Source organism: Plutella xylostella, chromosome 12 (assembly GCF_932276165.1).
Source record: "Plutella xylostella chromosome 12, ilPluXylo3.1, whole genome shotgun sequence".
NCBI lineage: Eukaryota > Metazoa > Arthropoda > Insecta > Lepidoptera > Plutellidae > Plutella > Plutella xylostella.
This window is the reverse complement of record NC_063992.1, coordinates 2253423-2267585: the sequence shown is the minus strand read 5'-3', so window position 1 is coordinate 2267585 and position 14163 is coordinate 2253423. Positions and strand designations below refer to the sequence as shown.

Here is a 14163-nt window from a genome sequence, read left to right as displayed (position 1 = left end):
AAAAACATACACGGTACCTACTTATGTCATTAACACTATGTATAATAATTAATACTGTTTTTAATAGACTTTATACATATTGTACTAAATACTTGTTTATTAGTTATAGTTTAAAATAACAATTTATGAAAATTCATCTTCTTATACCAATTTTTTCGGTCTTTAGCTTAAATTATCGAAACTGTATATTTATAAGTAGGTTAGATATTTTTTAAACTTGATAATTTCGACTCTGCCAGACACTGCCTATTACGGATACTAAAAAAAACCTACCTGTCACAAAAACCTTCTAATACAGAGACAGTTGCACCCTTAAGTTACGGAACCCTAAAAATAATCTCCATAAATATTGTCATGATTACACAATTCTTCACATTATGTCGGGTTTATTTTCTTTTGAGACAGATGCTTTTATTTACGTCCATTGAAGTCGATCGTGGCTTGTACGTAGGACAGTATCACCTCGCTTATCACAGTGTAACTTCACTCAGTCTACCGTAGGGCGCTGGGAACGACACACGTGCGTGCGGTATTACTCTGCATTCCTAGCGTGTACTGCATGCTCGTAAACTATTTCGCGCCGTACCATAAACTCTTTTCGTATATTTTTTTTCTATTTGTGTTTTTTATTCTTTACTGACAGTATTTTTTAAAGACGAAAAACGAAGTGTTGAGAATTATTTTGTGCGGATTAAAGACTGTTGTTGTGGAAAGCAATTAGTGATTTGAATCACTTAGTAATTCAAATTGGGCAGGTGGTGACTGTTTGTAATATTATTATCTACTTAACTCGTTATCAGTACCTTTGTCCAAATTGTTGTTTTGTTGGTGTTTGTGCTGTTCGTCCTTCACTTCCTGATTGTATAAAAGGTAAGTTTACTCATTTATCTTTGGCTTAATTTGTAGATAAGTAATTCTTTTATCTGCAGACAATTTGGACCAAGTACTTAACTAAGTACTTATTTTTAGACTTTAAAATACGTTAATCATGGAGGACCAATTAGGATTAGGTTTGTAGGTACTTGTAAGAATGTTGTTGGACTTGTTATCATCGGTCTAATCGCTACATCTCCGTTTGTTTATGTTGTTATTCAAAGTGCTAACTTGTCGGTGGTTATATGTAGAGATGCCACGAATATTCGGCAACTATTCGGTATTCGGCCTATTCGGCCAGTTTTTTCAGTATTCGGTATTCGGCCGAATAGTGCGTACTATTCGGGCCGAATACCGAATAGTAAATCATGTAAAAAATGACTTGTTATTTTAATCAAAATTGTGTATTTATTTCCAAATCACAACATTTTAGTACTTAAAATTAATCAGTAGTAAGTTGTGCTGGATAAAAACGAGCATTTCAGCATTTTTTGGTAGCCCACGATTGCGCTTTTCATTGTAACCATCCTCAGAAAATAATCTCTCACTTCTTCTTATCGTGTCGACGACAAACCAACAAAGTCGCTAAATAATACATGCCCAGAACTGGGCCACTGATACTGCACCGCTGGTAGCGGTCATGAGCTCTTCCCGCGTACAGATGTAGGGACACGCGGGGCATGAAGTAAGGTGCACCATAGTTTGTGGCGCTTCACACAAGCAGTTCAGATTTTGTGCATCCGTGAATCCGTAAATGTCTCACTATATACTTCCAGGTGAAGAAAGATAAGTTTTTGCAAATTTAAAAAGGTTCGGGTATTGTTTTTAGTTTGCTGACCAACTCTTGTAACGTTCGGCCATCTGATCTAGGCGAAAAAAATCAACTCGTTTGCCACAGCATTCTGCCTCCTAATAATTAGCATTTCTCATATAATCTGTAGCGACTTCTTGAAAGCTGTTCCAGGAACAAAAAAAAACGGGTTGTAGCGCCGAATATTCGGCGGCCGAATATTCGGCGATTCGGCCGGCAGCGTCGCCGAATATTCGGTATTCGGTATTCGGCCAATTCACTATTCGTGGCAACACTAGTTATATGTACCTAATACATATTATATTATTATGTCTATGTACAGTCAGCAAAAGTGATAGATATCCCATCCAAATGCAAACACGTGTGTTGAAGATAGATGAATCGAAAAATATTTTATCCATACATCCAAACTATGTATGGATAAAGTTTTTTTCATGTCACATATCATCCATCAGAGGATCATAAAATTAAAGAGTTTGCGCTGGGGTGGCCAATGTATCTTTTTTGGTGCCTCTACATGCAACATTGTACTGTGCATAGGTAGATGAAGTCAATTGAAGCGATCAGCTTAATCTTATAAGTGCGTGCCGTCCCCCGGGGACTGGGAGCTCTGACAGACAGCCAGGCAGTTACAGTGATGAAATATATGTAGAGTCCGACAACGCTATCTTTGCAACAGAAATTACGAAAAAGTGGCAACACAAAAAATAATATTATATTATTAAAAGATTTTTTAGACTCTGCGCCACCACTGAAGTTTGATCTCCATGAAAATTAAGCATCCTCCAATAAGGGTGCTTAATTTTCTACTACTGATGTGCATACCGATCAATCATATTCATTGGTGCTCATCACATAGCATAGCACTCGTGAAACGGGTTCTTTCAGATCTCTGCAACATAAGTTGAAAGGCTACACATTAAATACGCAGTGTACCCCAAAACAGGTATATAAGGTTTGATATTTAGGTATTTACTTATGTTTATTTATCTAAGCGCCCAGGTAGCTGGTTTTGTATCATAGTTTACTTATTATTAATTGATGAAGTCATTTAATTCAACGAACGATTAGATTTACAGTTATATAAGAGACAAAGAATTTACTTAGCTAGATCGTATCTAATAAAATCGTCTCGTATCGTATATTAATCAAAATATACGTCCTTTTATATATACGACCTATAATATCGTATATGTATAAATTACAAATTACAATAATAGTACAACATAATTTGATAATACCTTTTTCGGTCCAGCCTTTCTTGAGTTTAGTGAGATTAGCAAACAGAAAACGTCTCTACATGTTGTACACATATACAGGCTACAGGGTCAAATAAATAAGCCGGGAAATGTAGGGGAATTACCATAAATCTTGAAGTTATCTTAGAACTTTATGAGCGAGACATTCCCGTATCCATACGTTAAATTAAAATGTAAAAAAATTCCCTTCAGTGTCTGACTTATATTTTTTTCCATCATGTAAGTACATATAATTCAGTTCATGTATACCTAGATATGGATTTGTTGATGTCGTAGCTAGCCACACATAGTATAAGATGCATGAAAAAAACCAGTAAATATATTCGCTAATTTACTAATTATTACTTAATTAGCAATACAGGTATGGTACGGTCAGCGTTACAGCAATGATACGAAATCATTTAAATGTGTGATGTTGTTTATTGAAAAGTTATTTAAGACATACAGCAGGTATATACTATCTTATCTTGTCTATCTACATATTTGTATTCACATATTTAAAGTGCAAGTGTCAATTGAGAAGCAAATAAAACAAATGGTTATAGACGCTTCATTTATTTATTGTAAGGCTGAAATACCTGATTGAACGCATATATACTTAGGTACCTACTTATCAGATATTCAGTTTTTGCCGATGAATTTTGATTAGTACCTATTCTTTCATGCCATTTCAGAGAGATCGCTGAAATTTTCGTTTTAATCGTTGCTATCATGATAAATAAAATGTCACAGAGACGTATGCAGTTGACAGATGAAATATTTAAAGTTTGTGAACCTATGGAAAGTCGTAGTTTGCTAGTGTATGGTATAGGTTTCTTAGTCTGTCGAAAATCATAAAATTGAACGTTTTCTCGCATACAAAGTGGCGTCTCTGGCGGAAACTGACATGAAACTTTTAACAGATAATGTATGATATGACAATGTATGATATGATGCAGATGACATAAGCAAACCTTTTTTTTTCATTTTTGTACATTGAAATACCAGTACTGAAGCTCTGGAATGGCCAACTGGCCATTACTTTTACGACAGGCAGAAGAAGATCGTAACTTTGTGCACCCGATATTTTTGCCGACCGTACGTCTTGATTCCCACCCACATCGCTACATGCAATGTATCATACACGCGCGATACTCGATAAATGATAACTATAATTATTTGTATTTAGTCTATCATCTATAACTTTAGAGGTTAGATTTAGGTACGTATAACAACGACCTCTGTGCCCTTAGATAATTAAAACTGACCCGATCGGCTTACTAGTGTGTGTTTTATTTAAATTAGGTAACTCTTTCTTGGAACTTTAAATGTAATAAAAATGTTATCTGTCTGTTTAATACACGACATAAAATATACTTACATACTTATAGATATTCATGAAACTATCCAACTTACCAGTTCCCTACTATTTACTGTACTAACTCTAGAATAATAAGAAACATTGTTACTAATACGCTATGGACCTAAATTTCTGAAAATAAATGTTTATTAATTATTAATTGCACAACGTAGGTACTTCAATTTTTTTAAAGTGACGTGACCAACAAACTTGTTTGTAAAAGTTGGCGGGTTTTTAAAGATGCAGGATAAAAGATGTTCAGATTAACCTCTGTATCACCCCATTTCAGCTTACTATAGCGTTTTTTAAACAGCCTGTATACATCCGGGCCGGTGGACCCTGAACCGTCAGCGACTGACGCTAACATACTACGGTGACAAATCCTAGTTAGCTGTATAGTGTTTGTCACCTGTACCTTAATTGTTACACAAAACTAAGCTAAGTACATGTTCAATAGATAGTATTTAAAATGCCGTAGTTTACGATAAATTGATCAAATACAGTTTAAATCCTCGCCGATCATGGTTTTTAGTGGTAATATGTATCTCCTTTTTAACGTATCGGTGAAAACACTGAAGGTAGACTGGCGATTGTTGCTGTACAAATTAAAATACTAAATACGTAAATAAATTGATTTAAATTAATCATTCATTATCTTTTGAGAACTTGAAATCGTCGTGTTAGGATAAATCGCTGAGGATAATCAATAAATTATGTCATAAATCTAAATGCATTAATCTTTACGTCATAAATTACTATCATAGACACCTTAAATTGTCGGTAGACCTCAACATAAACCTAGTTAACACCCGACTGTGTGTGTACTTATAACTTTTGAATGGATAAACCGATTTTTATGAAACTAGGCTAAGAAAACGCTTTATAAAGTCACAACTAACAAACTAAATGAGTAGGTACTTATTTGTATCGGTTCATCCTTTGCGGTGCTCTGTGAAGTATGGAGAAACTTATATGACCCATCATGTCGCCACTGCTGGGGCACGGGTCTCCTTCATTGAAGGAAGGGTTTAGGCCTAGTCCACCACGCTGGGCTAGTGCGGGTTGGTGTACCTACATGTTGTAAATAGTCGAATTCAAATATTTAGTAATGCATAGCATTAGCACAGTAAAACAGTGGCTGATGACCTGACGTCCTCCCTGTGGAAGTGCTTGGTGAGGAGGGTCATAAGATCTTTTAAGAGGCTAGTCTGAGTTCAATTTAATTTATTTATATGATTCAGTTTATTTAGTTTAATTTAATTTATTAATTTTAATCTAAGTATTCAATATTATATTATTTGATTTCTTTTTAAATTGTTTTAAGTATTTAATGTAAGATTTATAATTAATGACTGATTTTATACTTATATGGACCTCATTGTCTGAAATAAACGTTTTTTTTATTATTTATTTATTAGATACATCTTTTGCCGGTAAAATTGGCTCTCTCATACGGATTTTCACGTTAGTTACCTAGACCTTGAAAGCATCGTTAATTGGTCGTAAGACAACTTTGGAGTCGTGTAATACTATACCTACTGTGTAATTTAAATTATGCAGTAATGTATAATACATAAGCCTATCTATTGCATGTCCAAAAAGGTGAAGAGTTGATATTCTGGTTATGCAATTATCCTATTAGCAAGTCTGTTAAAGTTGAAAAGACTTGTTTTAATATTTGCTCCATACCTACTTGAAGTGCTTAATTTCTTTTATTATGTTGACACAGGGTGATTTATGGAAACGAGTGAGTTTACTGATACGACTAAAAGTATTGATGTGTGCAACGAGAGCAAGGGCAAGCAAGCGGAATGATTCCACTCAAGTGAGTCAAGTTCACTGTCATAATTAATAATTATATGTGGGGACATCTCACACACGGCCATCCGACCCCAAGCTAGGCAGAGCCTGTATTATGGGTACTTATCGGAAAGTTGATATATCTACACAAATACATAGATAGATATACATATGAAAAATAAATATCAACACCCAAGACACTTTCACAATAGATATCATAATAAGTTACTAAATAAACACTATATTATGTGGATTGCTCAAAAAAATTTAACGTAATTTAATCTATGGCTGTCTTGCTCTGTCAAACATTATACTGTGAAAGCAAGCAAGTAATAGACTTAGGTACCTAATATTGATTAACATTTAGGTGCAAGTTACCCTAAATCCTCGAAATATATTAAATTATTAAATTAATTAGGGATACAACAGGAAATGCTAGAAAACGAAACTCCAGTCCTGTGTACCCATTTTTAATGATCCATCCTGTATTCATTAGTTCAAGCTACTTTTTTATTTTATCACGTGAGATCATGGTCGTTTAAAAAAATAACAAATATTGGATTTTATTCGGTTGGAATATAAGTAGTACCTATTTTAAATATTTTATAATTTCATGAATGCTCTCGTATTGATATCATAATTTGTACAAGTATCTACATTATGCATTTTAAAAGATAAAAAAATAGGAAACTACTTAATTGCGTTTTTGATTTATTATGTGAATAAAAAACATCATAATTAAACATTTTAGATTTTTTTACTCATATGACTCATAATATTATGTTACTGAAATTATTGCTACGAGTATGGAGCATTTGTTATGTATTAGGATTCGTCTCATTAGGTACTGGAGAAGCACGTGGGTATGATAAATGATAACCTCTAGCATTGAACATGCTCCTATGTGTGATATTTTATACAATACATTTTTTGCATGCTAACGAATGCCCTGGGTTTGATTCCTGACTGGGATGTGTTGGAAGGAATAAACTTCATACATTTAACTTTTCCTTTCTATTTGTTGTATTACTTGATTATTTTTCGCAAACAAGGTGATTTATTGATATTTGACCGTTTATCGGGCAATTCTTATCAAACCAATTGGGGACATCTTAAAAAGTATTAGAACTGCGGTTAGGCAATTCATTCTGATAAAGGAAATTACAAATTTCAACCATTTTATATGCTTATATTACACAAATGCATGAGTAAATAGCTGTATAAATTTGAATTTGGAATTCCTAACCATAAAGGTAATATTTGAGATCAAAGTGGCCAGTACGACAAAACGCCAATTTCATATGTTAGGACCTAATACTTAGCGAATTTCACCTAGGTAGGTAGCTAGAAAGACTAAATGCATAACCTATCCTCTGTATCCCTTGATCTCTCAATACTTTCTGAGTTAAGGAGGGTAATTATAATTACTAGAATGCTCGAAAGGAGTCTCTTCTAGTGACGTATCACCTGTTCCTGACTTCCTGATAATATTACGCTCTGCCCGTTTGCGCTGGGGTGGCCAATGTAGTTTTTTTGGTGACTGTACGGTGTACGTACGTACATTGATACTTACCTACATAAGTATTTGCTATTAGGTACATTTTTTAATCTTTTCCTACTAAAGTAATCTTTGAACTTTAGGGAAAATCACAGTCGTTACCTATACTTAAATTAAATGGTTATAGTGATTATGCATTAACTTAGGTTTTAAGTAAATAAATAAATAATAACCTTCTAGTTTCTGTCTCCGACACAATAAGAAGAAGAAGACTGTAGGATTACTCTAGATTACATAAAACGAAGTGGCGGAGCGCTGCTGCTGCATTAACCGCGACTCTACCTCGACTATACACTCACGGGCAATGAAAAAGTTCCACTCACAAAATTCAGACACCAAAAAACTCCAATTTTTTCATCAATTTCATTTAAAATGTTAACAAAATATTATTGTTTTTAGTAGGTAGTATCCTGATGCTCTGTTCAATGTACTTCAATGTTGCAGAAGGCGTCACTAAGCTAGCCTTTTCCGTTCAGGAGTAATTTGGTGCTTTTCTCAGTGGAACATTTTCATTGCCCGTGAGTGTATTAAACAACTGAATATCTCAACATTAAATAATATGCTCTGTCTGTTCAGATAACAAGTTAAAAAAACAACAAATTATTGACCATTAGTTTCGGCTGGGGGTGATTAACTGATTAATTACCTAATGATTACTTATGTAAAAGCAATATGAAATGCCTACCTAATGTAATGATCATTATTTTGAACTTGCTGACATTCATTATCATTATAATTTATTATTTATTATATACGCTCTTTGTACATTGCCGTATGGGTAAGATACGTAATGTCACTAGATATATGCATTCATCAATTTTTCTCATCTTTCCTGTCACTTGTATTGGATAAAAGAGATAAAACTTTTTTGTCCCTTGACAGGAACATAGAGGTATTTTAATGTATTGTGGTGACATGTATATCCTATTTCTGCCTACCAGTCAACATAATTTTATTTATGGCTACGTAAATATAACGATTAGTTTTACAGATATCATGATGAGTTTATTCAAAACTGGTTAAGCCGTTCACTTCAGTAAACAAGTAATCTCTTATCACTATCGGGGGATTTAAAGATTGATTAACTTATTTTTTTATCTCTTTCATTTGTAATGTTACCTACTAAAGTAATTACGTCTGGTACCCATACAGGGTGAAATTTAATAAGTGTTCTTCATTTCGGAAGATATGGAGACCATGTACCCGATATACTTCGCAACTTTAATTAAGGGCGATACTAGGGGTAACTAGCACCCGCCGCTAGTAAAGCTGATCTACAGGATGTTGCAAAAAGGGTATACTAAGCCGAAACCTACATGTGCAGCATGGTATATCTAAACCCGAAAATGAAATTAGAATTTAGTTTACCCTTTTGCAACATCCTGTATAGTAAAGTTAATAATTTACTCAATTACAATTAAAATAATAATTGTTGTTCAGTTTGGCGGGTAGTTTCGCCTGAGAAGGTCACTAATAAATATCCACCCTACGTGTAGGTTAATTATACAGAAATAGAAGTGGTAATCGAAGAGTCTTTAATTTTGTACTTCTGCGAATACCAAGATTACCTACTAACCAAAAAGATAAGCATTATACCTACACTTAGGTACGTATTTTATAGACTTATCATTACATTGCTTGTCAATTCATCAATAACTTATTGCAAAAAACTCAACTCAACGGAATTGCTTTATCAACAATACTAGTTTTTTCTTATTATAAATGTTTATTTTATAATTATAATTTATTGCTGTAATTCTGTCTTTTTTTCGATAATTCTGTAATGGTTATTGTAGCATTGCAGTTCAAGTTTATTTTATGAGAGAAAGATCAACATTATTTGTATTAAAATAAGATTCCTTGTTCCATGGCATATTCTTGTAACAGAGCATTCTTTGAACTCACTGAAATTCATAGACCGTATTGAAAATTTGCAACAAGGATAAAATTGTCTTTCAAACAGACGAGTTGCGACTCTTTAAGTCAGTTAAAAAGTCGAAATATCACAACGTTAACGGCATTTTAAACCTATTTTAAAGTGCCAAAAAGCTTTATGAATTCGGAGCATATAATTTCTCATAGTATGTGTAACCATACTTTATTTATTTACCATACCATATTTTATTTACACATGCACATACAGTTTTTATTTACTGGCCATCAGTTGAAACTCTACTCTGTACATACATAGGTATAAGTGCTTACTAGTCCATGCGTGAGTTTATGTAAGTAGGTGTACATACCTACCTATATTATTTGTGTGATCTATTAAACTCAACCTTTTTTATCTTCAATCATTCATAACATTGATCAAAACAGTAACTCTTGCGAGTTAACAATAATTATCATTATGAATGATATTGATTGGCTGAAGTATACTACTTTGTATATTAAAGTCATAATGTATTGTGTGTAGAGGTACATACATAATATACATATATTATATAGACAGATATAAAAGTAGTTCAATTTCTTGGCAATCTGATTATAAAATCTATTCATAGCTTAATTAAGTAACTATAAACAAACTTTAAAGATAATAGTCATCACGTTTTATTCATTCATCCTAACTAATATTATAAATGATAGATAGATAGATAGATAGATAAGTTATTTATTTACTTAACACAACACATACACAGGTTACACAGCAAGATTTCTAACATAAATGCGAAAGTAACTGTGTCTGTCTGTCTGTCTGTTACTCTTTCACGCCAAAACCACTGAACGGATTTGAATGAAATTTGGTAAACATACGGTCTAGACCCTGGGAAAGAACATAGGCTACTTTTATCCCTGAATTCCCACGGGAAAACTTTTTAAGGCGAAGCGAAGCGCGCGGGAACAGCTATAAATAATATTTTAACCCGCGATTAATAAGTTATTACATTTACTTATACATTTTCTCGTGTCTGTCTGCGAATTTGAATGTCTAAGACTCTAGGGCATTGTAAATCCGAAATGGGTTGACTAGATAATTAAGTTTTTGGTGTCAATTTCGATAAGTTTCACAGGCATCGGTACACCTTTATAGATTCATAGCTGTTCCCGCGCGCTTCGCTTCGCCTTAAAAAGTTTTCCCGTGGGAATTCCGGGATAAAAAGTACCCTATGTTCTTTCCCAGGGTCTACACCGTATGTATACCAAATTTCATTCAAATCCGTTCAGTAGTTTTGGCGTGAAAGAGTAACAGACAGACAGACAGACAGACAGACAGACAGACACAGTTACTTTCGCATTTATAATATTAGTTAGGATAGTTTAATAAAATTTTCAAAAAAATCTAAACGGAACGCAAAAAGAAACTTTATAAAAATTACTGTCAGTATTTCTGACCATTTAACATTTAGGTATTTTCGTTTCATTGATATTACTCTCAATACGATACTATAATATGCCTCCTCATCCTCATGTGAACTTGAACTTTAAGGCCTAGGGAGGAAAGTTCGCAGTCCTTCGAAGCCTGCCCCAGTCCTAAGGCCACTGTTCCCAGAGACAGTCGTTGGACCATTATGTGTTCCTGCCATTATTTACTTAAGCAATATAGTCGGGATTGACCTGGGGACTCAGTACTATTGCACTTATATAAAAGTTCGCGCGACGGAGAAAATTTCATACACGGAATAAAAAATGTTATGTATTTTCTGTTTTCACATTAGGTACCCTCCTCCCTCACCCTCCTCGTGGCGTCGTAAATGAATGCGATAACGCTGATTTTCATTCATAATTAATAATATACATAATCCGTATTAATGCCAGCTAAAACATCTAACACCAATCCTTCGATGTTATTAACCCCAGCAGATTATGATAAGATTTTCATAAACTGGCATGTGATAGATGTAAACAAATTAGGTAGGAGCAGTATCAGTCATTGTTTCAGTTATTGCTTTTTCACATAACCTCACATAAGTTTGCGAACAGATACATTTTGAGGAAGGAAGGAGGTTATTTTCCATGCCGGGATGGAAACCGGATGGCGATTTGTATGATGTTATCCATTATGCTGTTGCATGACCTTTCATTATGTAGAGATGTTGTAATAATAATAAATTATGAATTATAAAAAAGTCTTTCCTACAGCAAAAGTAAAATAGCTAATAGCCTCCTGGTCGTATTTCGACCACAGAAGAAACAGTAGGTAAATAAATTCTATGTAACTGCCAGTTTCAATACTCTATCTATCGATAGCTGACCAATTCCTATCATACGATTTTGAGTCTCACTCGGTCCGTGCGTACCTGTATCGTGTAAACCTCGCTTTAGCGGAAATTACCAATTTTTAGGCCACTAGGAAAGTATGATATTAATTGAATGAAATTGGTCAATGACCTTTTATTGGAAAATTACCTCTTATAGTGTACTGAGGGAATTGGAGGGGATACCTGCGTAGATTTTAAGAACATTTCATACAGTAAAGAAAAACATGGGAAGAATTGAAGGAAGAAAAATGTTAAGTATAACTTTTGTTTAGTTTTATATTTTTTCCTTCCTCCAATCTTCAACCACATATAACAACATTTTGCGTATTAATTCGGAACTATATACCTAAGTAAATTAATCAATTAACATTATTCATACACGTTTCATAGTTCAAATAACTACGTCATCAATACCTACACCTCTATTCATTGAGAGTAGGGTTACCATGTTAAACATTTTAAAAGTTGGAACTGAATGCTAAAATACGCTAAAGTTTCAACACCATTAAAAAGGTAGTTAACCCTAAACGTGCCATCGACAAAATAAGGAAAAACCGATACACAACGTAATTTGTTTATGAATGGATGACTCAAGTATTATTTAAATCGCCACGTGTCCACTCGTCGTATCTCCGTAGTAAATAATCGCAACATTGTTTAGATGTCTATTTTAGATTAAGTACCTACTGAGTACTTACAACAGTTATTGAAACAGAAATTCTACGAACTTGGTACCTACGCCGCAGAAAATTATTTCTTCATGTACAGTCAGAAGTGGCTGGCATAAAAAATACTTACATAAGTATTTATTATGTGTAATGTCTTTTGCCGACTGTACTGTCTTTGTCTTACCGTTCTTTATGTATAGTTATGTTTAGTTTTTACATAAGGTGAGTTTTCTTTATGTAGAGATATTTAAGTTTATATCGAAAAGACTAACTTTTGAAGTGTGCATAGCATATTTCATTATAAGAGCGGTAATGATTTGTGCAGTAAAGTATGGTCATGATTCATGATATGGTATATGTTTAATAGTGTACATAGATACCCGATTATTCGCCTAATAGTTTATTCAGTAGCGTATATTAATGATTATTTTACGTATAGATATAGAAGATACTGTCTTTTTCCAGTGGGGTAGGCAGATATATACAGAGAAACTTATGAAGTAATCTAAAAAAAAACAATGTATTCTGTGACTTTAAATTTACTCAAAAGTAACTTTCTGAAGTAATATAGTACATAGGTATACCGCATACCTATGTAACTACATTTAACAAAATCAATCGCTTGGTAGATAATATGGTTACTGACTAAACCACACCTAGAAATTATATCGTCACTTCCTCTTAAAAATTATTTTTGCTATTTCCAGTAGGTACTTATTAGGTAGTAGGTACTTCACCAAATAGAAAGGGGGAAAAGTTCTGCTGTTTATGGTTTCATCACGTTTTCAAACCATAGACGTAGCTTTAGCCATAGAGGTACCTACTACAGCCACTAATTGTAAAGTTTCTGCTGAAATCAAAATTTACAGTACCTAAATGATATTTTAGTCCTTATGACGTTATGAGTTTGTAAGTAAGGGTTATTTCTAGAGAGGAAGAAATACGAAAGATCTAATTTTTTGGTTTGCATTTGTGTAATAATAAATTTGCTTTAATTGTTTTTACGATTACTTACATGAACGATGACAAATAGGGTAGATTTCTTATTTAGGTAATGAACGGTCAAACCGGTAAAGTCTGAAAACATAAGACATTTAACATAAAAAAACACAACAGTAGATAATATTATTTAAAACAAATGTATCAACAGATTATAATCTTCGTCGTTATCAGACAAGGTCAAGTCGATACAAGAATCTAAGCTATTTCAAGTTAAGTGTGTGTCGACCACACTCTATGGTCAGGGCGATCGTATTACGATCAAGGACTTGTAAGATGAGACTTGACGTCAGTTCATCACTAGGGAGTAAGAAGGGAGTTTATAATACTAGAGTATACTTAATTTTATGTATCTATGTATCAGGAGGGCTAGCACGGGCGCATTTACCGAATACGTGACAAAACTTCTCCGCCACACTCGCTCTTGAGCCTGCGCGATGTGAGTGGGCGCAATGCAAAACTTTTGTCACGTCTTAATTGCGCCCCGTGCTAGCCCTTCTGTGTAGATATGTTACTGTCCGATACCCATATTACACAACCGTTCATGATTGCATTTTTAAAAGTGTTATCGAAGTAAAAGTACTAATATGACTTACGTATGCTACAGTATTATCTACTACATATTTGTTCGGTATCCGGCAATGTATTATTCAA

At 33.8% G+C, this 14163-nt stretch overlaps 1 protein-coding gene across 1 annotated transcript in view; it reads left to right on the top strand.

The window, feature by feature from the left end:
- Nucleotides 1-479: 479 nt before the first annotated feature.
- The window catches only part of LOC105394000 (protein peste), a 30388-nt gene continuing 16704 nt past the window's right edge, over nucleotides 480-14163 (top strand). The window contains exon 1 of the mRNA XM_048624513.1: nucleotides 480-870. The gene's annotated coding sequence lies outside the window, so the exon portion shown is untranslated. The remainder of the gene's footprint in view (nucleotides 871-14163) is intronic.